This window comes from Schistocerca gregaria, chromosome X (genome assembly GCF_023897955.1).
Source record: "Schistocerca gregaria isolate iqSchGreg1 chromosome X, iqSchGreg1.2, whole genome shotgun sequence".
NCBI classification, from domain to species: domain Eukaryota; kingdom Metazoa; phylum Arthropoda; class Insecta; order Orthoptera; family Acrididae; genus Schistocerca; species Schistocerca gregaria.
The window spans coordinates 867451575-867478440 of NC_064931.1; positions in this window are offsets into that span (position 1 = coordinate 867451575).

Genomic DNA, 26866 nt, shown 5'->3' on the forward strand with positions numbered 1-26866 from the left:
CCTTTTTTAGAAATTTATTGGCTTTCTAGCTTTCGGAACGTGCCCACACGTCCATCTCAACACTGGAAATAGTATACTACAATTTTCTTGTGACACTTCAGAATATACATTAATGTAAGTCGTAAGTGTAACGTATTGAGCGAAAACAGAGACGTTGTACACAATGATAAGAGTAAAATATCTAGAAGTAAACATACTTAGTGATCTAAGAAGGAAAGGCCACATAAAACTATTTGTAGAAAAGAAAGACGTCCAACTGAGATTCATTCGAAGAATAGAATCTGAAGAACATGGCTGTAGCTCATCCATTTCATAAGAAGCACGCGAAACACTCATTCAAACGAGTATGGAGTAGTTTCGTCGCTGGTTTTTTTAGTAAATGAGGGAGTGCTAGACAAAACCGCCTCGAAAATGAGAGACTTTGGGAGCTCATGCGAAGGCTTACCAACCGTTGTCCCTCCCACGCACTCTTCGTGAAAGGGAGAGAGAGAGTGCTGTCATAGCACTTTCCGAACGCGCCGTAAGGGGGCTTGCGGAGTACTTAGGTATATGGAGGTACATAAGAAATGTACCTTTAGGTCTACTGAATATTCCCGCCATTACAGTTTTGTGTTCCAGATCGAAAATAATCTCGCTTACGGATCTTATTTTTGGAGGAGTACAATCTTTTTCCTAAGCTAAAATGAGCCACTATTTGTACTCATAGTGTTAGAGTCAAGACGCAAAGCTTGTCCACTTCCGCCGATAATCGGAAAAAATTATTTCAGTAACGACGAAAGCATGCAAGTAAAAAACAATGATGTAGGATACCAGGCTAGATATAGGTGAACAAATAGGTCATGTATTCGTGCAATTTTATGGATGGCTGTAAACTATGTCTCTACTGTATTGTCAAAATTATGTTACCACTCAAATAGGATGTATATTGTCTGCCAAAAAAGCAACTAACTTGTTCGATATTCAGATTTAGCATAACATAGTTTCTATGCGTTACACAAGATGGGGAGGAAGTTGAGACCACTACGTAAACTACAAATTATTGCACTTTTCATTTACATTCACTTAAATACACCTTTCATGACCATGCACATACCTACCATGTGGATAGTAAAAATAAATTTAAATCACCCAGTATTACGATCACAGTGGGATGATAACAACAGAACTGAAAAGCTTAGGTGTAAGTAGGTCCTTCACCTCTCTAAATTTCGTGAGATGTTAAGGAAGTTGTACTTTAGCTGGAAAAATGAAGAGATAGTAAGGGTTAACAGAACATTTTGAAATACACTCAATTTGCAGATGACGTTGTACTGTTTGTGTTTAATATAGCTAAACTTCCACAAAGAGATGAATGAGCGTAAGAGAACACTTTTGAAAGCAGACCTAAAAAATCAGTTAAAATTAGGATAAATAAATGGGTATCCAACATATCGAAGAGAAAATAATACAAATTAATAATGAAGTCACATAACCGTTATATCTGTGTCTACATATACATCTAAATGGTTACTCTGTACCAAAGCAGCTCAGACCATCACAGGCAACGTGCAGCTCTACATCTACATCTACATCTACATCGAAACTCTGCAAATCACATTTAAGTGCCTGGCAGAGAGTTCTTCGAACCACCTTCACTATTCTCTATTATTCCTATCTCGTATAGCGCGCGAGAAGAATGAACACCTACATCTTTCCGTACGAGCTCTGATTTCCCTTATTTTATCTTGGTGATCGTTCCTCCATATGTAAGTCGGTGCCAAGAAAATATTTTCGCATTCCGAGAAAAAAGTTGGTGATTGGAATTTCGTGAGAAGATGCCGTCAACGAAAAACGCCTTTCTTTTAGTGATTTCCAGCCCAAATCTTGTATCATTTCTGTGACACTCTCGCTCACATTTCGCGATAATACAATACGTGCTGCCTTTCTTTTAACTTTTTCGATGTACTCAGTCAGTCCTGTCTGGTAAGGATCCCACACGGCGCAACAGTATTCTAAAAGTGGACGGATAAGCGTAGTGTAGGCAGTCTCCTTAGTAGGTCTGTTACATTTTCTAAGTGTCCTGAAAATAAAACGCAGTGTTAGCCATCCCTACAACATTTTCGGTGTGTTCCTTCCAGTTTAAATTGTTCGTAATTGTAGTACCTAGGTATTTAGTTGAATTTGCGGCTTTTAGATTAGATTGATTTATTGTGTAACCGAAGTTTAACACGTTCCTTTTAGCACTCATGTGGATCACCTCACACTTCTCGTTATTTAAGGTCAACTGCCACTTTTCGCACCATTCCGATATTTCTTCTAAATCGTTTTGCTGTGTGTTTTGATCATCTGATGACTTTATTAGTCGATAAACGACAGCGCCATCTGCAAACAACCGAAGACGACTGCTCAGACTGTCTCCCAAATCGTTTACATAGACACGGAACAGCAAAGGGCCTGTAACACTACCTTGTGTTTTACTCGATGACTTTCCGTCAATTACAACGAACTGCGACCTCTCTGACAGGAAATCACAGATCCAATCACATAACTGAGACGATATTCCATAAGCACGCAATTTCACTACGAGCCGCTTGTATGGCACAGTGTCAAAAGCCTTCTGCAAATCCAGAAATACGGTGTTGATCTGAAATCCCTTGTCAATAGCACTCAGCACTTCATGTGAATAAAGAGTTAGTTGTGTTTCACAGGCACGATGTTTTGTAAACCCATGCTGTCTGTGTGTCAATAGACTGTTTTCTTCGAGGTAATTCATTATGTTCGAACACAACATATGTTCTAAAATCCTGCTGCATATCGACGTTAACGATATGGGCCTGTAATTTAGTGGACTACTCCTACAACCGTTCTTGAATATTGGTGTGACCTGTCCAACTTTCCAGTCTTTCGGTTCGTCGAGCGAAAGGTTGTATATGATTGTTAACTATGGAGCAAATGCATCAGCATACTACGAAAGGAACGCAATTGGTATATAGTCTGGAACCTTAAGACTTTCTTTTATTAAGTGATTTAAGTTGCTTCACTACTCCGAGGATATTTACTTCTACGCTATTCATGTTGGCAGCTGTTTTCGAATTCTGGAATATTTACTTCGCTTCGTTTTTGAAGGCATTTCAGAAGGCTGTGTTTAGTAACTCTGCTTTGGCTGCACTGTCTTTTATGGTATCTCCATTACCGTCGTGCAGAGAAGGCATTGATTTTTTTCTTGCTGCTGACATACGTCACATACGACCAGGATCGATTTGGGTATTCTGCCAGGTTTCGAGACAAAGTTTCGTTGTGGAAACTGTCATAAGCATCTCGCATTGAAGTCTGCGATAAATTTCGAGCTTCTGTAAGAGATCGCCCGTCTTGGGGATTTTGCGTCTGTTTAAATTTGGCAAGTTGCTTTCGTTGTTTCTGCAACAGGGTTATAACCCGTTTTGTGTACCAAGGAGGATCAGCACTGTCGTTTGTCAATTTATTTTGTATAAATCTCTCAGTTGCTGCCGATACTATTTCTTTGAATTTAAGCCACATCTGATCAACACTTTTATTATTAATTTGGAATGAGCGGAGATTGTCTCTTTGGACGGCGTCAAGTGAATTTTTATCTGCTTTTTTGAATAGGTATATTTTTCGCTTATTTTTCGAGGATTTGGGGATTACAATATTCAATCTTGCTACGACAGCCCTGTGTTCACTAATCCCTAAATCGGTTTTGATGCTCGTTATTAACACAGGATTATTTGTTGCTAAGAAGTCAAGTGTGTTTTCACAACCGCTTACTACTCGCGTGGGCTCATGAACTAACTGCTCGAAATAATTTTCAGAGAATGCGTATAGCACAATTTCGGATGATATTTTATGCGTACCTCCGGAATTAAACATGTATTTTCGCCAACATATGGAGGGTAAATTAAAGTCACCACCAACTATTATCGTATGATTCGGGTACGTGTTTGAAATCAAACTCAAGTTTTCTTTGAACCTTTTAGCAACTGTATCATCTGAATTGGGAGGTCGGTAAAAGGATCGAATTATTATTTTATTCCGGTTGCCAACAATAACCTCTACCCATACTAACTCACAGGAAGTATCTTCTTCAACTTCACGAGAAGTTAAACTACTTCTGACAGCAACAAACATTCCTCCGCCAACCGTGTTTAGCCTGTCCTTTCGGAACACGTTAGGTTCTTCGCAAAAATTTCGGCTGAGCTTATATCCGGCTTTAGCCAGCTTTCAGTGCCTATAACGATTTGAGCATCAGTGCTTTCTATTAGCGCTTGGAGCTCTGGTAATTTCCCAACACAGCTACAACAATTTACAACTCCTGTACCAATGGTTCCTGTGTCTACGTTTTTCCTGTGTTTATCCTGCACCCTTCGTGACTGAAGCCCTTCTTGTATTTTCCCGAGACCCTCTAACCTAAAAAACCGCCCAGTCCACGCCACACAGCCCCTGCTACCCGTGTAGCCGCCTCCTGCGTATAGTGGACATCTGACCTATTCAGCGGAACCCGAAACCCAACCACCCTTTGGCGCAAGTCGAAGAATCTGCAGCCTACACGGTCGCAGAACCGTCTGAGCGTCTGATTCAGACCCTCCACTCGGCTCTGGACCAGAGGTCCGCAATCGGTCCTGTCGACTATGCTGCAAATAGTCCGCTCTGCTTTCATCTTGCAAGCAACACTCGCAGCCTTTACCACTTCTGTTAGCGGCTCGAAACCAGAGAGAATCTCGTCTGATCCAAAGTGACACACATCATTAGTTCCGACGTGAACAACCATCTGCAGTTGGCTGCATCCTGTGCTCTTCATGGCATCCGGGAGGACCCTTTCCACATTTCGAATAACTGCACCCGGTATGAACACGAAGTACACATTGGATTTATTACCCTTCTTGTCAGCCAAGTTCCTAAGGAGCCACATAACGCACCTAACGTTGGAGTTCCCAACTACCAATAATCGCACCCTGTGCGTTTTCCCGGATCTTGCAGCCTGAGTGTTTACGATTGTTGGTGACAATCATTGCTTACGCAGAGACGGAAATAAAAAGAAAGAATTGGTAGCTCGTAGTACTTTCGGTAAAAATTTAATTTTAAAACTAAGCTTCAAATGGGTACGGCAACTGAAAAAGGTTGGAAGAAAAGTGTGTAACCTCCAGTCGACAACGAGGTCATTAGAGGCGGAGCACAATCAACTCGGCTTTCACCTTAACCAGCGTAAGGGACGGTACGGAACCCAAATCTCAATGTCTGCACAGAGAGTTGAACTGCCATGCAGTTGATGCGAAGTCCGACGTCTTACGGCTGCGCCACGCATCTCAATCTTTTCAGTAACCATTACCCAGTGCGAGGGTGAGATGAAAAGTAACGCCTCGGAATTTTTTGAAGAAATAAATAAATCAAACAAACGTTATTAGCATTCTACTTCTTTATTTTTCTTGTATACATATATGCAGCCCTCTGCCGCTAGAGTGCTCCGAATTATAGCGTGTAACATGGAGGTGTGTACCATAGCTATGTCAGCGTGCTCTAATCTAATTTCGAATTCGAAGAGTTACTCTCCTCTTCAGCATGACAATGCCAGTGCTGCGACATCCACAACAATCTGATGCCTTGGATGCACTCTCATCCATCATCCTCCATTAAGGACCGAATTGGCTGTATGCGATTTTCATCTGTTTCCAAAACTTGAAGAACACCTCCGAGAACCTCACTTTGATAATGATGAAGCGATGCAAGGAGAGGTGAGACTCTGACCTCGTCAACAACGACAAACATTCTACAGTGACTGTATTAACAAATTGGTCTCTAGTTGCGAGAAATGTGTTCGACGCCAGAATGACTATTTTTAGAAACAAATTTGTAGACATGAAGAATAAAGATGAGGAATGTTAATAACGCTTGTTTTATTGAAAAATTTTAAGAGTTTTCACATAAAAATTTAGTAGGCGTTACTTTTTAGCGCGGCCTCGTATGTTGCAGTGTTTTGTTGATTTCAGGACATTTAATTTCTTTGTTTTGTTAGTATATTTGCAACAAATTTCTGATAGGATAACCAATTTTTCTTCCGAAGAGCAACACACTCTGATGGTTGTGCGCTATCTTTGAGGAGTCTGTGACATTAACTTTCAATAAGATAACATAATTCAACTAAATACCTAGGTATTACAATTATGAACAACATAAATTGGAAAGAACACATAGAAAATGTGGGGAAGGCTGCGTTTAATTGACAGGACACTTAGAAAATGTAATAGACCTACTAAGGAGACTGCCTACGCTACGGTCGTCCGCCCTCTTTTAGAATACTGCTGCGGGGTGTGGGATCCTTACCAGGTAGGACTGACGGAGTACATAGAAAAAGTTCAAAGAAAGGCAGCACGTTTCCTGTCATCTCGAAATAAGGGAGAGAGTGTCACAGAAATGATACAGGATTTGGGCTGGAAATCATTAAAAGAAAGGCTTTTTTCGTTGCTACGGAATCTTCTCACGGAATTGCAATCACTAACTTTCTCCTGCGAGTGCGAAAATATTTTTTTGACAGCGACCTATATAGGGCGGAACGAACACCACCATAAAATAAGGAAAATCAGAGCTCGTACGGAAAGATATAGGTGTTTATTCTTTCCGCACGCTATACGAGATTGGAAAAATAGAGAATTGTGAAGGTGGTTCGATGAACCCTCTGCCAGGCACTTAAAAGTGATTTGCAGAGTTTCGATGTAGATGTAGATGTAGATGTAGAGCTGCACGTTGCCTGTGATGGTCTGAGCTGCTTTGGTACAGAATATGTGACTGTTGCCTTGTAGAGCACATTCCCCTGATCTGTCACTACTGAAAACATTTGATCCAGGGTTGCTGACACAGTGGCATGCCACCATTCGCCACCCACTACCACTAATGAGCTTTAGCATACAACTGAGGTAGTACGGAGTGACACAGAAGTACCTTTCATCCAAGCTCATTTCGACTCAGTACTCTGACAGGGTAGAGCCATTGCTGCTGCGAGAGATAGCAGGTCTGTGTGCTAAATTTTGCACCACGTATACTCCCGAATCCCTTACAAATTTAGTCATGCACTGACCCCACTAAAATGTATCCTCACAATAGGTAAAATTTCGTAATTTGCTATCCCTCTTACTGTAGTAATTCTAATGGTTAGCAGCGTATATAAATTAATACTAGATGAGAACTGTCGTTGCCCGGGTATATATTTCTCCCAGTTCTATTAGTCCATCTCCTCCTTCCCTCTCTCCCTCTCTCTGTACGTCTTCTCTGCCTTCCTCTAGGTTTATCTTCACCTGTTCCTCTCTCTGTTCATATGCTCCAGCCTCCTCTGTCGATCTGCTCCTTTCTTCTGCGGGCTTTCAAATAAAATGATGAAAGGATGTGAGGGTGGCCCTCAGCTACGTACCCTCAGGGCCTAAAGTTGAAATACTAAAATTTTTGGCTGGTTTCGTTGTCTAGTGGCTGGGATACGTAGTTGGTGCATTACAAGGCAAAGTCTACCGTATAAAATTATGAATATACACATCAATCGAATGGTCGAAGGTTCCTATCACTCGGCAATCGCGAATGTAACGTAGAAAATTTTAATAAAAGATTGCAATAAATAAAATCTGCAGGTACTATGTTAACGACTTTAAATGATGAGTACGATAGTAGAAGTACTCATGAGAATATGGTATAATTCTGCAAAACACTTATTGATGTCGATGGTCCAACAATATAAGTTAAATAACAGGGAAACAACAGATTCCTACTGCACGCAATTAGTTATGAACAACATGGCTCGCGGTATATTCGCTTCTAAACGCATACTACGACTTCACTGTAGAAACCTCATAAGTTCACAAGTCCGCACTCCGAAGTATTTCTATGTCTTGTGACCACGCACAAACTGCTCCACACGTACTGTTCCGCACGCTCCATGTTCTCTCTCGTACTCTTCTCCGACTTCCATCCGGTCTCCCCATTCAAGAGCACTGTGATTGGCTAGTGCGCTCCCACCTTATCTTCAAACCAACGCACATTCACAAAAGTAATGAAACACATCCGAAAAACTGGATTTACATTTAAATAACTTGAAATTAAATAAATATTCCTATGACTAGACCACAAACACGCTCTACATTATTAAATAAATGAACAAATTAAATAAACACATATCGAAGGAAGAGCAAGCAAATGTAGGTCAGTAGTTTACTGTCTCTGTGTTTTATAAAACACAGTGAATATTTCACCAATTTCTTCATAAATAGTATATATCGGATATAAACAAAGACATAGATGAATAAATATATTTATAAGCATGCTGCTACCGTAATTTCGTGTAACTATGGAGTACTTATGTCCTGACGCGATCGACAGTAATCGGCCACTTTGACCTCCATTAACTCATGTACTACTCAAGTTACATGCCTGTAATATATACCAATTTAAGTTTACACTAATAGCTTTCTAAACACACGTCGATCGGCGCAATCGAATGAACAGTTTAGATTTTGGTAATTCGTTGCTGGGTGTCACTTGTATAATTTACAGTTAGATACTAAACTTTAAACTAATAAAGATATTGAAAATCTGATTACACCATCAGAGTCGTCCTGCAAACAATGGTAATGTACGTGTTTCTTTTTGAGGTATCATGATTTATCTGGCTACTATTAATTTTTATACGAACTGTGAAATGTCTGCCATTAAGGTTTCAGAAAGTCCGCCACCCTTGGCACTCCCGGCGTGTCTGCTGCATCGACACAGCGTCTCCACGGGATTCCCAGCCACCCGGCTGGGGCTCCCCCTCATGCTCGACTAACGTTCGCCACCACGTGGTTGGCGGCCCGCCGAGAGGCCTCCTCGCGGCCACGCCAACGCCGATCTTAGAATATTTTGAGGGCGCCACAACTCGCCGTTACCTCACACTTCTCCATTAGCCACGCTGAGCAGACGACCGGTCTGGGGCGCCTTGCCACGGTTCGCACGGCTGCCCCCGTCGGAGGTTCGAAGTCCTCCCTTGGGCATAGGTGTGTGTGTTGTCCTTAGCGTAGTTAGTTTAAGTTAGATTACGTAGTGTGTAAACATAGGGACCGATGGCCTCAGGAGTATGGTCCCATAGAACTTGCCACAAATTTCCAAATTTTCCTCCTCTCTCAATCTCTTCCTCTGTGTTCTGAGTCCATCTCCTCCTGCTTCTCTGACTTCTCCTCACTCCCTTTATCTCCTCCTGACCTCAATCCGTCTGTTTATCTTCCATCTCCTCCTTCCCTTGTCTCTGCCCACATTATCGTTCCATTTCTTTCTGTCTGTCTCTATGTCTCTCTCTCTCTCTCTCTCTCTCTCTCTCTCTCTCTCTCTCTCTCTCTATCTCTCTCTCTCTCCCCATCTCCCTCAATAATATCTCTACTTTGTCCTCTTTCTTCCCTCCACCCCATCACTCTGTCCATATCTTCCAATTCACCTTCTCTGTCCATTGCTCCCTCCCTCTCACCCTGCTCACATCTTCCTCTCTCTTATCTGTGTCCATGTCGTCCTTACTCCTCTCTGTCTATCCGTCTCTTCCTCCAGTATTATATATCCACGTCATCAACCACACCCACAATTGACGATTGCTGGTTCTTACCATCACAGTATTTCTGTCCAGATAGTAGGTAACATGTATACTAAATGTCATTGAAATCCATCCACGGGTTTTTCAGGAGTTCTTTACCCACAGCTTCGCCTGCATACGCATATGTCATTAATACTTCACATATATTTAACATATGTCACACATCAATCACTTGTATCTCTACTGAACTTTTCCTGTTTTCCGGCAGTTTCGTTTCCACGCAGCTCGATGTTTATTACGCCATATCTCCTGAATTATATATCGTACAAAGATATACTTTTGCACGCACAATAAGTGGTAAATTTTAATACAGCTTGCAAACTGTGTCGTCGAGAAAGTCGAGGAGTAATACATTAAAGTGTCATGCGGCAGTTTTATTGAATGAACAACGAAAATTTACTAAGCGATAAACTTATTCTCTTTCAATATTTTGTGGGGTTGTTAGTAAGGAAAACCTTAGTAATTCTTTCACATTATGTGTAAAGTTTGCTGTAAGACACCAAGTGCTCTCATTCAAAAATAGTTTATGCATAAAGTCTACGAATTTGAGCATCGCGAGCTACACTACCTTTCCACCCCCACCCGCACCCCTTTGATAGGGACGTGGTTCTTACCGCCACTGCGATTGTCTCCAGATATTAAGTGTATCAAGTTTTGTTGAAGTCGGCCCAGCGTTTTAGGAGGAGATATGGACATAGATACATACATAAAATGAGGGAGGAAAAATCGCAATACCAAAAAAGAGTTAATGAAGGCTACTGAAATTTCGGGAATACATTTGTCCAGGTAATGTGTTTAAGCGATTAACAGTCCAAGATCACAGGTTACTGTAAACGCAAGATAAGCCACTGAGAATGTAAAATGCCGGTACATTAATAACCGGTGTAATCGCCAGAATGTAGAATGCAAGATTGCAGACGCGCATGAATTGTGTTGCACAGGTGTCTTTACCAGTTTGTGGGATTGAGTTCCATCCCTGTTGCATATGGTCGGTCAATACAAGGATGGTTAATGCTGTTTGTGGATGACGTTAAAGTTGTAGTCCGATGATATCCGATATATGTTCGATTGGAGATAAACCTGGTGATCGAGCAGGACAAGGCAACATGTCGACACACTGTAGAGCATGTTAGGTTACAACAGTGGTGTATGGACGAGCGTCATCCTGTTTGAAAATATCCCCTGAAATGCTGTTCACGAATAGCAGCACAACTGGTCGAATCAACAGAGTGACGTACAAATTTGCAGTGAGGATGCGCGGAATGAGCACCAAAATGCCGCTGCTGTCACACGAAATTACTCCCCAGACCGTAGCTCCAGGTGCTGGTCTAGTGCGTCTAGCACGCAGACAGGTTGGTTGCACGCCCTCAACTGGCCTCCAACTAACCAAGACAAGCCATCACTGGCACCATTTCAGAACCAACTTTTATCAGAAAACACAACATACCTCCACCCTTGCCTCCAATGAGCTCTCGCTCGACACCACTGAAGTCTCAAATGGCGGTGGTCTTCCGTAAGTGGGATACACGCTACAAGGCGTCTTGCTCGAAGCTGAACTTGAAGTAACCGGTTCGTTGCCTCATGTGGTGCCATCTACTGCTCAAATTGGTGCTGCAGATGCGTCAGAGCCATACGCCGAACACGATGGTCTTCCCTCTCAGTAGTGCCACATTCTCGTAACCACCGCTTCCGGCAACCACGTACAGTTGCTGCGTTCCTGCCAAATCTCTGCAGTTTCGCAGAAGGAATGCCCAGCTTCTTGTGGCTCTGTTACACGACCTCGTTCCAAATCAGTGAGATTCTGATAATAGTGTCTTTGTCGCATTCTTAGCTAAGATCAACTGACCGCGTCCAATCTCACGCGTATTTGAAACAATCCTCATATGCATTCTCATAGTTGCACTACCAGCGCTATTTTTAGGTTACTGGCGCAGAATCTGAACAGACCCCATCTTTCAGATGAAGATGCACGGCCACCAACTTTCGTTTGTGTAGCACATCTCCCTCTTGGTGTTGCGATTTTTTTTTTTCCTGTCAGGATATATACGTAAGTCCATCTTTATATTACGTGTGGATTCGTTGACCAGAATGTCATCAAGCGTGATTGTGAGGTGCAGGACGTGTCCTGCTTTACACCGTGGTATTCACAAAAGCCGATCCGTTGGGATGCGGGAGATACGACAGTCTTTCAGCCGCAAGTTCAATAGAGTGTGACGCACTCATATTGGATACTGGCTCTATACGTAAAGCGAACACCGTGACGTTCCACAGTATAGCCACTTAGCGGGGAAAGGGTGGAATACGAGCTGCTATGATCGTGTTTCGTTGAGCGTAGCGCTGCCGCCGAGGGAGAAGTTTTGACGGCATCGGCTCCTGTGCGCGCCAGACGGCGGTAGTGGCACGGAGAGACCGACCTGCTCCCCACACGGCAGCCGCCTAAGCTGTGTTTCGCCTTCGTCGATCGATGATGCAAATGGGAAGCTGCATGCACCGCGCTGTTTCATGCTCTGCTCTGCTCAGCACTGCCTCGTCTTGCAGCAAACTGAGGCACTCCAAGCCGACGGGCGCCACCACACTCGAGTTCCTCGAGGAATTTCAAATTCTGCACTCACGTTCTCCCGTAACAAGACACGAAGATTTCTCGTTGGCCATAGTAGGAAACAGCTCAAAAGGAACTTCGTAATTTGCGTTTATTACTTCATATCTCAAGAGATTTAACGGCATTTTTTACACGATTTTATTGCCATGCGACCTTCACCTTTTTACTGTCTAGTGCGAGAAGATAATTTAGCAGATTGGGAATGAAGTGTGGGTAGAAGAATAATCTACATCGTCTCAAAAATTCTAGTGGAAGTCATAAAAGGAGAAAGGCAAGTCATACTATTTAATTTTGAGGAGGGTTTAAGCCAAGGTTACAGCTTACCGCTACTATAGCTCAGCTTCTACGTAAGAGAAACAATGACAGAAGAGAAAGAATTTTGAAAAGTGGCAGTACAAGGGGAGTTGGTATAATACTATGGTTGCATACGACATAGCTTTTGTGGCTGGATCTAAGGAAGACTTATAAGACCTGTTGAAAGGAGTGGAAAGCATGCTTCGAACAGTATAAGGCTTAAGGATAAATAAATGAAAGACGAAGATTATGAAGAATGGAGGAATGGAGAATAACGACTTGTCTGACTTCAAAGTTAGCAAAGAACTTTAGCGCAGACCAGAGTATTCTCTCAAGAGTAAGATTACACTGAATGGGCAAAGCAATGAAGATATCAGAAGTGACTCATGGATCATCAGAAATCTGGAAAAGAGGAAACCGTGTGCATTTGAAATGTGGTGGTATTAAAAATTTTAGAAGATAGTTGGACATATAAATTACGAATTAAGAATTACTAAAACGAAAAACAGAGTGCGGTTACGCAGTGGTTAGCACAATGGAACTGTAAGCGGGAAAACAACGGCTCAAATTCGCGTCCGGTCATCCAGATTCAGGTTCTACGTGATTTCCCTTAGTGGTTCCAAGGAAATGCATGGATGGTTCCTTTGAAAGGCCACGGACAATTTTCTTCCCTATCCTTGGAAAATTCGGAGCTCGTGTTCCGTCTCCACTGATCTCGATCTCGACGGGCCGTTAAACCTACCTTCTTAATCTCCCTTCCTTCCTTCCGAAAACTAAAATATTAGCACAAAATAGGGAAAGATGACTAAAAGAAACAGTCATTAGTATGAAATACCAGAAAATGAACAACTGTATACCTTACTTTTTAATTAGCAGAACTGTACATACAAGTATCTCGAGCTAAATGTTGCGGCTGGGATGTAATGGTAAGGTGCGTCACTGGAAAGTCAGGGGAAGCGGGATCGGATGCCGGTCGTATGACGGCCATTTTTCAGTCTGCCTTTAACGCAGCCTCCAAATCTCAACGATGTGAGGAGTCGCTAGGAGCGATATGTGGATCGGATTCCACGTTAAACTGTATGTCCCTTTCACCAGTAGGATTTGGGGGTAGGTCATAGGCACGCAAGTCGCTGAAAGAGCGTCCAAATGAAGAACTTGCGCTAGGCCGTTGAAACATACGAAATTTTTATTATCTGGCAAGATTAATCCTACTCTTAAATCAGAGGGTCATTTTAGTCTGTAATGGTCACGTCTACCTTTGAAGTTATTTGTGCCTCGTGAGACTTCGCTGTGGTAAAACTGGCAAGCATGTTCTTGGTTTTTAAGTAGCGTCAGCAGACATAAAACTCTCGTAATTTCGATAACTGTCAGCGTCGTCGCTCTCGGGAGTTAAAACTTGTGACTGCTGGGCTGGCTATGATGTCTGTCTCACATACAAGAGAGCCTGCCGATGTCATCGAGCGGTTCTAGGCGCTCCAGTCTGGAACCGCGCGACCGCTACGGTCGCAGGTTCGAATACTGCCTCGGGCATAGATGTGTGTAATGTCCTTAGGTTAGTTAGGCTTAAGTAGTTCTAAGTTCTATGGGACTAATGACCTCGGATGTTACGTCCCATAGTGCTCAGAGCCATTTTGAACAATATACGAGAAGCAGGAGCCTCCGGAATGTTCCAGAAGTTTCTCAGATTTACTTATGCGTAGGAAGACGAATTAAGAAGCCCACCACAGCGGCGTCGGGCCGTTGTGTGTATGTCTGGAGAAACCTAAAGTAGCATGAATGCACAAAAAAATTTATAGGAATGGAATGCCACAAGCTGAGATTCATAGTATTATTCCTAAAGAAGTATAAGGGGCAATCAAATGGGAACGTGATAGACAGAACAAAGTAAGTGAGCTGTATCGCCATAACTGTTAATACATTTATTCTGCTGTAAGATGAGGTGGACACTGCCTCCATGGGAAGGCATGCAAGATTGTACCAGGATTGCGCCCAAACCTTGTCAACGAAATGCCCGCTCACATGTCGACAGGTTCTTTCGAGTACGTTGCAGAAGTTTCGCTGGAAGGCCCTTAGACATCCTTGATAAAATCCCAATCTCTTCCCATTTGAATTCCATATTATTGGCGTCCTGAAGAAAAACATTCGGGGCTGTCGATTTGCTTCTTATGAATAGATGGGACTGTAGGCTAACGCAGACATTTTTCGGTGAAGGTACTGACCGTATTAACAGTTATGGCGTTTGGTTTTGAAATAGTTACCAATTTACAAATTTCTTTCTGCATCCGCTTCACTTTCATGTGACTTCCTCTTATATAACTCACCCACAAAAGAAATGGCTTAAAAACACTCTTTGAACGGGCTCTTGAGTATTTTTTTGTCAGTGTGGGATACTGCCCAAGTGTGATTAATAGAGGTGACAGTGGATATCGAAAAAACACCATAAATATTTGTCAAGGGGTCCGTTAAGTAAGCGCGAGCGTGTTGCACGCATACTCATCAACCTGTAGTGACAGAAGGGGAAAAAAGTAGCATTGTGCGTCATGGAGCTGCGATTAGCTGCAAAAATCCCAAAGTGTAAAGTCAGAGGACGTTGAAACAACATTTAATTCTTACCAATATACGCCTAGCGACGACAACACAATGGGAAAAAGGGAGATGCTTTAAGTTGGCAATAGTCGTCTTACCTAAGCACTACGCACGATAGGAGCAGGAAAAATGGGAGAGAGTGATACGTAATCTCCACCAAACAGTTTAAGGTGGCTTCCCGAGTGGAGGTGTATATGCACAATAGTAAGCAATTCTGGGGTTAGAAAGAGCAGAAGACTGGAGAGTGAAGGTCTCAAAGCCATGCAGAATGTGCAAAAATCTATTCCTTCTCTGAAGATAGACCTAACTTTATTGCTGGAGGTATTGTCCGCTATCGGATTGGAATGTATGAGCGAAATCATCTAATGGGAGACCACACAGAAATGACAGAGGCATAGAAATCCGCCAGGTCTCGGGTACGTTTCTTGTATCGCAGCATCACATGTCCCGACGCTGCAGACTTAAAATTCCTGTTTCTCGGGAAAGATTTAAACATTTCTGTTACTCTGTCTGTCTCCAGTCCTACAATCCTACGTCTATTCGTTCCACTCTCCTCTCATAAGCACTTTCTCAGTCAAACTTGATATGAACCCACAACACTCGGCAGTATGCAAGTATGAACGTAATACTGTTCTGTATGCAGTCTCTATGTAAAAAAATTCAGTTTCTCGCATGCTACCAATGAATGGACGCATACAACTTCCCTTGCAAACAATTGATCCTATATGGTCGTTCCAATCCATGTATCTAAACATTGTTACTCTCAAATATTTGTATGACATGACTCGGAACTACTCAGCAATCCTGTATTCAAAGAACACCACATTTTCACGTTTCGTGAACGCACAGCTACTCATTACTTGCCAGTGTTTGCACACGCAGATATTTTGTCGAAAAGTAATTATTACTGTAATTATAATCACATTGAATTTCATTGATATCTGCTTCATCTGTGAAAAAGCTACGACTGTAGCTAATAGTCTCCGATTACTCAGTGAAGTATAACACAAATAACTACGATCTTGCTACATTCCATTGGGGCACACCAGATATTACATCAGAGTCTTTAGATTACTCTACATCCAAGATAACGTTCTGCATTCTGTCAAAAAAGTTCTATTCCGTTACGAGAGGCGTTCAATAAGTAAGGCAAGACTTTTTTTGTCAAGGCAGAATGGTTTTATTTAAGACTCCAGTACACCATATTTTTCCCCACTCTTTTTGGTAAAAACCCTTTTTTTCAACATAATCTAAGTCCAAAGCGACGGTCTTACGCCACCGTATCGGGAAGGTCTGTATTGCCGCATCGTACCACTCTACTAGTCAACGTCGGAGCCAACGCCTTGCTGCATCAATAACCTCCCCGTGGAGTCCATCCTTCTTTGGGCCGAACAGACGGAAGTCGGAAGGTGCGAAATCCGGGCTGTAGGATGGATGAGAAAGAACAGTCCAATAAAATTTCGTGAGCTTCTCTCGGGTGCGCAGGCATCTGAGAATACTTGCATTGTCACAGAAAAGAAGAAGTTGGTATGCATTTTAGTGGCGACGAACACGCTGAAGTCGTTTCTCCAATTTCCTGAGGGTACACAATATACTTCAGAGTTGATCGTTGAACCGTGAGGGAGGACATCAAACCGTATAACCCCTTCAGAGTCGCAGAAGACGGTCTCCATGACTTTGCCTGCTGAAGTTGCTTCTTTGAACTTTTTCTTAGGTGGAGAAGTGGTGTGGCGCAATTCTATGGATTGCCGATTTGTTTCCGTTTAGAAGTGATGACCCATGTTTCATCGCCTGTGACGATGTTCGACATAAAATTGTCACGATTAGCCTCGTAACACGCAAGAAATTACGCACAGACGGTCTATGTGTGGCAGTGATTGGCCGATTACCTGGAATGAGAGTGTCCGCACGTTCCATCCTTGCAGGAGTTACAGAAGTGTGCGTACAGTCGACACACGGGAGATCGAACGGGTTTGCGATGATGACAGACGCCTCGCCCAACGACTCACAGTGCGTTTGCTCACTGTCAAGTCTCTATTCTGCAAGCGCCTATGAATATGTGAGATTCTTTGGTTTTCCGCCAAAAGAAACTCAATGACAGCTCTCTGTTTGGAGCGCACCTCCGTTACAGACGCCATTTTGAAGGCTCGTATAGCGCCGCGGATTATTAATTATAAGGGCTAAAGCTCGTATATTCTACGATGTCTACTCATTTTTAACCGAAATTTGCAAAGAAAAAAAGTGCTCCATTACTTACTCAACGTCCCTCTTACAAATCTGGTTACATTAGTATAGTCATTAAGTTTCTAGATTGTTGCCTTGGCAGCAAGCACCCACAAGAACCTGGAATGTCTCACAAGACGCCGGGTAACACGGCGTACACTTTATTTTTTTGTTGCATTCTGGAGTGAAGGCCATATGCTCCCTCGAAATAGTAGCCTGGACGTCTGTCAACGTTCGTATAATTGCTGGAAGCACCGCTGATTCATGTCGGTGGGAGGCCCCCTACGGCTTCTCTTGCTACAGTCATAACTTTTTTGGCCGAATGAAATCTATGCCGACGTAGGAGTGCTTTCATGTGGGGCAAGAGAAAAAAAATGGCATGATACGAGATCACGTGAGTACGGAGGTTGTTTCAAAATGGTGACCTGCTATCCTGTAAGTTCCTCATGGACAATGACAGAGACAATACACAGTGGCATTGTGAAGAATCAGCCAATTCCTCCCACGCCAAAGATCAGTACACATTCAACGAACTGAATCGTGTAAACGGCCAAGAACCTCCTTTCAGCGGGTTTTGTTTACCTACCACCACCTGGAATGAATTCCTCGAAAACAATACCACTTGAATCATAAAACAGTTCAAACATCACGTTGACTTTTGATCTGTCTTGTCGCGATTTTTCTCTAATGGCGATACTAGCGTTTACCAGGTGGCACGTTATAGCTTCAGCTGCGGATGATGCGGGAAACACCAGGTTTCGTCTCCACTTATGATCCAGTTCAGAAACATCGGATCATGTTCAGCACTACTGACCAGGTCCCCACTAGTCGTCATTCGATCATCACGCTGGTCTAGCGCCAGGACACTTGACATACGGTGCTGGGTAAGGGTGGGGGGGCGTGTTCAGGTCACCAGTCAGGATTATTTAGCACTTACCACGACTGACCCCTACCACTGCTGCGAGATCGTCTGCCATTCGGGAGCTGTTGCAGCGCACTAACATTGCATTTTCTTCAATATTCCGTTCAATTCCAACTATTTGTGGCCAACCAGAACGCACATTCTTCTCCAAACCTGTCCTTCTTGTAAAAAACTTTTGTGCGATCGAAACACAACACTGCGATTCAATGCATCGTCACCGTAAACTTGCTGTATCATCTGAAACCTATCGGTAACGGTTTACCTATTTTTTGGCAGAACTTGATGTTTGTCTGTTGTGACATCTGCCATACTTGTTCCGTCGCGCACAATCAAATCTACATCACAATAAGAACCTTATTTTTGCTTACAGTACAGGCATTCAACTGTCTGTAGCTGGGACGAGACACTTACAAGGTATCATAGCACGCCGCCACCTGTGTGCTCAGTCTTAGAATTTAATAAGAGTGCTACATACTAATACATCCCATAATAACTATTTCCCCAGAATGCGTTTGTATGGTCTACATCTACATTTACACGAATACTCTGCAAATCACAGTTAAGTTCCTGCTAGAGGGTTCATCCAACCACCTCCACAATAGTTCTCTATTATTTCACGATCGAAGAGGGCGCAGAAATAACGAAAACCTATATCTTTCCGTGCGAGCTCTGATTGCCCTTGTTTTAATATGGTTATCGTTTCTCACTATGTAGGTCAGCGTCAAGAAAATATTTTCTCATACAGAGAAAAATGTTGGTGATCGTAATTTCGTGAGAAGATCCCGTCGCAATGAGAAACGCCTTTGATTTTATGATGTCCACCCCAAATCCTGTGTCATGTGCGTGAAACTCTCTGCCCTACTTCTCCAAAATGCAAAGCGTGTTGCCCTTCTTTGTACTTTCTTGAAGTGCTCAATTAATCCTGTCTGGTAAGGATGCTACACCGCGCAGCAGTACTACAAAAGATGACAGACAAGCGGAGTGTAGGCAGTCGTGTCCTGCCAATATAACACAGTCTTCTGTTCGCCTTCCCCACAACATTTTCTATGTGTTATTTACAATTTATGCTGTAATTCCTATGTATTTATTGAATTTACGGCTTTTATATTTGACTGACGCATCGTGTAGCCGAAATTTAACGCATTCCTTTTAGCACTCATTTGGATGACGCCCTCCCACCCCCCCCCCCCCCCCTTCCTCTTTTCATAATTGAAGGTCAATTCCCAATTTTCGAGTTATATAGATATCTTTTCTAAATTGTTTTAAGATATTTTTGATTTTCTAACGACTTGACTAGCCGATAAACGACAGAATCATCTGAAAACACCCTAAGACGGCTGCTCAGATTGTCTCCTAAATCATTTATGTAGATAAGGAACATCAGATATCGTACAACACTACCTCTGGAAACGTCAGAAATCACTTCTGTTTTACTCGCTGGCTTTTCGTCAGTTACTACAAAGTGTGACCTCTCTGACAGGAAATCACAAATCCAGTCACATAACAGAGATGATATTCCATACGCACAGAATTTGGTTACAGACAGGTTGTGAGGTACTGTGTCAAAAGCCTTCTGCTAACCTAGAAATACGGAATCAATCTGAAGTCCGTTGTCGATAGCATCCAACACTTATTCTGAGTAAAGAGCTGGTTGTCTTCCACAAGAACGATGTTTTCTAAACCCGTGTTGACTATGGATCAATGGGCCGTTCTCTTCTAGGTAATGCATAATATTCGAACACTACATATGTTCCAAAAATCCTGCTGCATATCGACGTTAATTGTATGGGCAAGTAATTTAGTGGGTTACGTTAGTTGCCTTTCTAGGATATTGGTGAGACCTGTGCAACTTTCTAGTGTTTGGGTACGGATCTTTCGTCCACTGATTGGTTGTACATGATTCTTAAGTACGGAACTATTGCATACTCTGAAAAGGACTTAATTGGTATGCAGTCTGGACCAAAAGACTTGTTTTTATTAAGTGATTTAAGTTGCTTCACTACTCCGAGGGTATCTGTTTCTACGTTACTCATGTTAGTAGCTGTCCTTAGTTCGAATTCAGTAATATTTACTTTGTTTCCTTTGTTGAAGGAATTTCGGAAGACTGTGTTTAATATCTCTGCTTTAGCAGCACTGTCATCGATAGTACTTCCGTTACTATCGCTCAGAGAAGGCATTGTGTCTTGCCGCTAGTCTACTTTACATACAACCGGAATCTCTTCGGATTTCCTGCCAAGTTTTGAGACAAAGTTTTGTTGTTGAATCAAAAGCCTTCTGCAAGTACAGAAACATCTGAATTATTTTGGTTTTCTCTGTCTCCGCCCATGATACTGAAGACATCTACGCAAGTCGCAACATGTGTTTCGCATACGCGATGCTTTCGGTACACGTACTGATCTACGCAAAGAATTGTGGTTTTTTTTTTCGAAGTACATCATTATCTTCGGATATAGAACACCTTATCCTATTTTACTACAAATGGATTTAAGAGGTTAAATAAAAGGTAGTAGTTATGTGGATCAGTGCTGCTTCCGTCTCTGAAAGTGGGTGTAATACGTGTTTTTATCAAATCACGTGGAACTTACCTCTGCTTAAATGATCTGCAAAAGTAATGGTCAACAGTGGAGCTAATTCGTTAACAGATTACGACCAGATATTGACTGGAACTCCATCTGGCGTCGGGCGTATCAGAGTTTTAGCGATTTGTACTGAATTTCAGCACCACTAGCGCTAATTACAATTTCACACACCTCATCAGCGGAATGATGGCAATATTCCTGGATGTCTCACGATGGGGGAGCGTTTAGAGTCCCCGACAGCAAGATAATGACGACGCTGGCGCATAGGAGGCAAGTCAGCAACGCCGCATCGTACCGAGGCTTAACAAAAGCAGCGCGTAGCGGTGTGTAGCACACAGGCCCAACACAGCATCGGCCGTCACTGTGGACAGTGCTATGTATGGGGACATGGCGTCAGCCCTCGAGAATAAGAAGCGCACTACTTTCAAGTTAACTCCAAAATAGATTATTCAGAAGAAAGTGTTTCAACACCCCTTATTTTCTTTTGGTGTTTTACTCTTTACGGAAATCTCTTTTTTTAGTACTCCGTGGAGCACATGAAACAGCTACATACTGCTACCAGTAAAGCATGCTGTGGCTCAATTCATGAGCAGGACATTGTGCCTTCCGTACACTGCTCATTCTCTCAACACGAATCGAAGAGTCACTTCATGCTTTGGCCACGTGCGGTGTCACTCCATGGCGAGAGATTTTGTAAGCACGAACATTTCGCACTTTAGTGAGGCACGAAACACTGAAAATCAGTCTCGTAATGGCGTCCTGCGGTCCACGATACTAGTTGAGGCCTTTACCTATAAATATGGCTTGTAGGTATCCCGAGCAAATGCAACATAACTGATCGCTACCTGTTCGTATCCAACTTGGAGCGCTGTGTCGATCCAGACAGTACTCAAACATCTCAGCACAATCCATTTGGTCTCTTGGCGTTCATTACAGTACCAATCCCTCAGTACCATTATAAGAGAAAAAGGCGAACAAGGAGACACCTGCAATGGAGTCCCGATCAATGGCAGGCAAAAGTAACTTCTTCAACAATATGTGGTGCAACTGGCCGTCGGCGTTTCCCAGAAGCAATTCCCAAATCTCTCGTTAATTCGAACTGCTGGATCACGTTCTTCAACATCGGTGCGGAATGTTTTCATGCAACAGCTTTACGAGTAAGGCCCTTCTCACCTTGTCAAGACACATATGACTGACAGTGTCTGTAATGTACACTGATGCTTGTATTTCAGCCTTACGTCAACATAATAGTACTAGCGCCTAGCAGAAAGTCATGATACTAACACGATTAACAATGCAAATCCTAAAGTGAACAGTTTAAACATCATTCCTATCAAGTTGTGTAAATAATTTTCCGTCTATACTGCCTCAAGTAACGAAATTTTAATGATGACCAGTCAGTATAGGAAACATACACTGCTGGCCATTAAAATTGCTACACCACGAAGATGACGTGCTACAGAAGCGAAATCTACCCGCCAGGAAGAAGATGCTGTGATATGCAAATGATTAGCTTTTCAGAGCATTCACACAAGGTTGGCACCGGTGGCGACACCTACAACGTGCTGACATGAGGAAAGTTTCCAACCGATATATCATACACAAACAGCAGTTGACCGGTGTTGCCTGGTGAATCGTTGTTGTGATGCCTCGTGTAAGGAGGAGAAATGCGTACCATCGCGTTTCCGACTTTGATAAAGGTCGAATTGTAGCCCATCGCGATTGCGGCTTATCGTATCGCGACATTGCTGCTCGCGTTGGTCGAGATCCAGTGACTGTTAGCAGAATATGGAATCGGTGGCTCCAAGAGGGTAATACGGAACGCTGTGCTGGTTCCAAACGGCCTCATATCACTAGCAGTCGAGATGACAGACATCTTATCCGCATGGCTGTAACGTATCGTGCAGCCACGTCTCGATCCCTGAGTCAACACCAACCATCTGCACGAACAGGTCGACGGCGTTTGCGGCAGCATGGGCTATCAGCTCGGAGACCATGGTTGCGGTTACCATTGACACTGCATCACATACAGGAGCGCCTTCGATGGTGTACTCAGCGACGAACCTGGGTGCACGAATGGCAAAACGTCATTTTTTCGGATGAGTCCAACTTCTGTTTACAGCATCATGATGGTCGCATCTGTGTTTGGCGACATCGCGGTAAACGCGCATTGGAAGCGTGTATTCGTCATCGCCATACTGGCGTATCACCCGGCGTGATGGTATGGGTTGCCATTGGTTACACATCTCGGTCACCTCTTGTACGCATTGACGGCATTTTGAACAGTGGACGTTACATTTCAGATGCGTTACGACCCGTGGCTCTACCCTTAATTCGATCCCTGCGAAACCCTACGTTTCAGCAGGATAATACACGACCGCACGTTGCAGGTCCTGTACGGGCCTTTCTGGATACAGAAAATGTTCGACTGCTGCCCTGGCCAGCACGTTCTCTAGATCTCTCACCAATTGAAAACGTCTGGTCAATGGTGGCCGAGCAACTGGCTCGTCACGATACGCCAGTCACTGTTCTTGATGAACTGTGGTATCGTGTTGAATCTGCATGGGCAGCTGTACCTGTACACGCCATCCGAGGTCTGTTTGACTCAATGCTCAGGCGGATCAAGGCCGTTATTACGCCCAGAGGTGGTAGTTCCGGGTAGTGATTTCTCAGGATCTATGTACCCAAATTGCATGAAAATGTAATCACATGTCACTGCTAGTATAATATATTTGTCCAATGAATACTCGTTTATCATCTGCATTTCTTCTTGGTGTAGCAATTTTAATGGCCATTAGTGTACCTTTGTGCAGTTACTCACTCCCGTTATCTCCACGATTGCGATGCAGTCCAATACGACATATACTGCACACGACTAACCAGACTAAGTGAAAATTTGAAGAAGCACGTGTTCAGCTGGATAAGTTGCTGCCTAGATTATAAGAGAAACATTCAGATTACAGTTTACTGATGATCTCACATTACTGTCCATGCTAAGTACAGTCACTGACAGAATTCGCCCTTTTGAAATGCCTAACTGCAACGTTTTACCATTCATTAGAAAGCATAACAGGCAAGGAGACAAACTGCTCCTGACGTTCTATCATACCTCACGCGTCTCTAATACCTTGCAGGAAACCAACTGAACCGAATGATGCACGTTAAGTGCAGGTATTTTAACAGAGAAGTGCGTTTTCTTCAACCGTAAGACGTGGAAGGAAAATAGTCATCTACGAGCATCGCACCCAGTAATATCAACGTATTACACTATTCAGTCACATTAACGCGACCACCTGTCAAAAGCGTGAATAACCACCTTCTACACCACGGACCGCTGCGGTACGTGCAAAAGAGAGTCGGTGAAGTTCTGAAGGGTTGTGGGACCACGCTGACTCCAGTGTTGAGGCCAGCTGCGTTACATTTCTCGGTTGAGGACTACGGCACGAAATGCCAGATTGAGATGGTCCCACAGATTCTCCACTGGGCATAAATCCGGGGAGTTTGGTTGTCAGAGGTGTACGGTAAAGTCATGCAGGTCTCTTCGAACCACATACTTAGACTGCAAGCTGTGTGACACGTTGCATCGCCCTAATGGTAGATGTCGTCTTGCCGAGGAAGAACAAACTGCATATAGGGATGGACATGGCCCCAAGGATAGATGCATACTTGCGTTGTTCCACTGTGCCTTACAGAATGTCGAGATCACCCAGAGAATGCCACGAACACATTCCCCATACCTGAACTCGTGCAGAGTGTTAACTTTCAGGCGTTCAAGCCTACGTGCATCTTTCGGATGGAGCATAAAGTGTGATTCATCTGAAAAAATCACGTGCCGCTACTCAGTGGGCATCCAGATCCAAAACTGGCGCGGAAATCTGTGCCTCCGTCGTCGATGAACAGAAGTGAGCACGGGTGCAAGAACCAGTTGCCTGCTGCGGAGGCCCATACTCAGCAACGTTCACTGAACAATCGGTAAGTAGACACAGTGGGTGGTCCCTCCGTTTAAGTGGGTGGCCGGCTTCTCAACAGCTGTACACCTATTCAACCGCAGCCACCGTTCATCCCTCCTATCTATGGCCCGTCGTGCGCCACAGCTGCCCCGGCGTCAGCTTTGGATGGCATCACTCTGCCAGGCGAACAGTTTGCAAACTTAGCCGTTTCGGAAACACATCCACCCTCGGCCCAAACGCCACCGACCGTGCCCTTTTTAATGCCAGGTAAACTGCTCCGTTTCTGCATTACGGCGACTGCAATGTCCCCCCCCCCCCCCCTCGATATGCTTCAAATACCGTCCACTGCCAGTGCTGGCACCTGCTGCCTGTCAGTTATCACTGCACGTTGACGTCGAACATATGCGGTGGTCTCATTAATGCGACTGGACTGTGTAAATGGTTTGCGCTTTTTGTATGACATGATATGAAACCCGTAAACACGTGTACTAACTGAGCCGCAATTGATCACGATTGATGCTTTTCTACATCCCAGTTAATGTAGTTTCAGTGACTGGAGGCAGCATTATGAGTGGAAATGCTGCAGTTCAGACACATTAATCAACATTTCTGACACACTAGAATAAAACAACGTGCACATCGCACGGAATTCCGTTAACTTGGTGACAGGAAACTATAGACAGTAAACGCTTGAAGTTGAGGCACAGGCCAAACCTAAAGAGAGTATAGTAGTTTTTAACACTGAAAGTGTGTGTTATAGATATGGACAGCTGGATCGCATTCGGCGATATGATAGGAAGTCGCAGTGCAAGAAGTGTAGACAGGTTGTACACTCCAAAGCAAATTGCCAAGACAGAGATGTGCCAACAGGAGGGTGAGGATCACAGGGTAAATCTCGTACCCCAGTATTATCCAAAAGAGGGAACGTTACAGCCACTGGGTAGCATTTGCAGTGAATGTTCATGAAGTACCCACATGTGGAATTAGTGGCAGACGACTGTTTAATCAGACATACACGAAGAAGTACGTGCATTTTTTCGCTAGATACGAGACCACATATATTCGCAGCCAGTCAGGGCGCACTTGCTATAGGCAGTTCGGGCCTATCTTATTCTAGATGAGGTGGTGGTGGTGAGGGTAGTATGGTTTCTGAGCGTGGGTGAAGGAATTCTGAGATAGCGTGGAAATTCTTCCTAGCGTTGGCTTAACCTACAACGTCGTACTTGGCTGGATATCCTGAATAAACATCATGCTAAGTCACTCACAACAGCACATGGTTAACATAGATAGGGAATCGTTCCTTACCAGTGTTACTGGTGAAAAGATCGAATAGATGCAAAGCACACCATAGATATCAGACAGGCCAACTAAACTATGTGCAAGGTCTCTTACACTCAATTCGCAGTATATAACACGGAAAGGACCAAGAAAGATTGTCTGGGTGGATGTAGGACTAGACATTCCGTTGATACTTTGTATGTGGTTGAGCCCTTGATGGAAAACGGAGGATTGGCTAAGGCAATGGGTCTAGCTTGCCACAGTTTATCCTACGTACACGATGTTGACAGAAGCTGGGTAACACCTGTCATTGCGAACAGTTGCAGTTTACTAGAAGTAGAGCTACTGGGAGGTGCACTGACACCTAACTTTGAAGCACTGGGGAAGATTTAGATGGCAGTCACAGGGAAGAATATTCGAATCGATACAGTTTTTCAACTTACATGCACTGTGGGGGAATATATCATGTTTAGAAGGACATGATATGGAGGAGATTGAAGCATTATTAGAAGAATATGCAGAGCTGTTTGAGGTTCTCAGACTATTATCAGCTACACCGTTAATGCAGTATGGGATTCTCACTGGGAACAAATCTCGAGTGTACAGAAAACCATATGGAGTTCTACATCGTCTTTACATGGTGATGGAAGTATTTATTAACTAGTAATTCAACGATGGGCTTGGAGTAGAGAGTAATAACCCTGGGAAACACTAGTAATAATTACATAAAAGAAGAGCCGAGATGATATTAATGCTTACATATTTTGTTGCAATTACAGGTATTTAAATCAAAATACAGTTACAGATGCATACCTAACGCCTAACATCACGGAGACCCTGGATAAT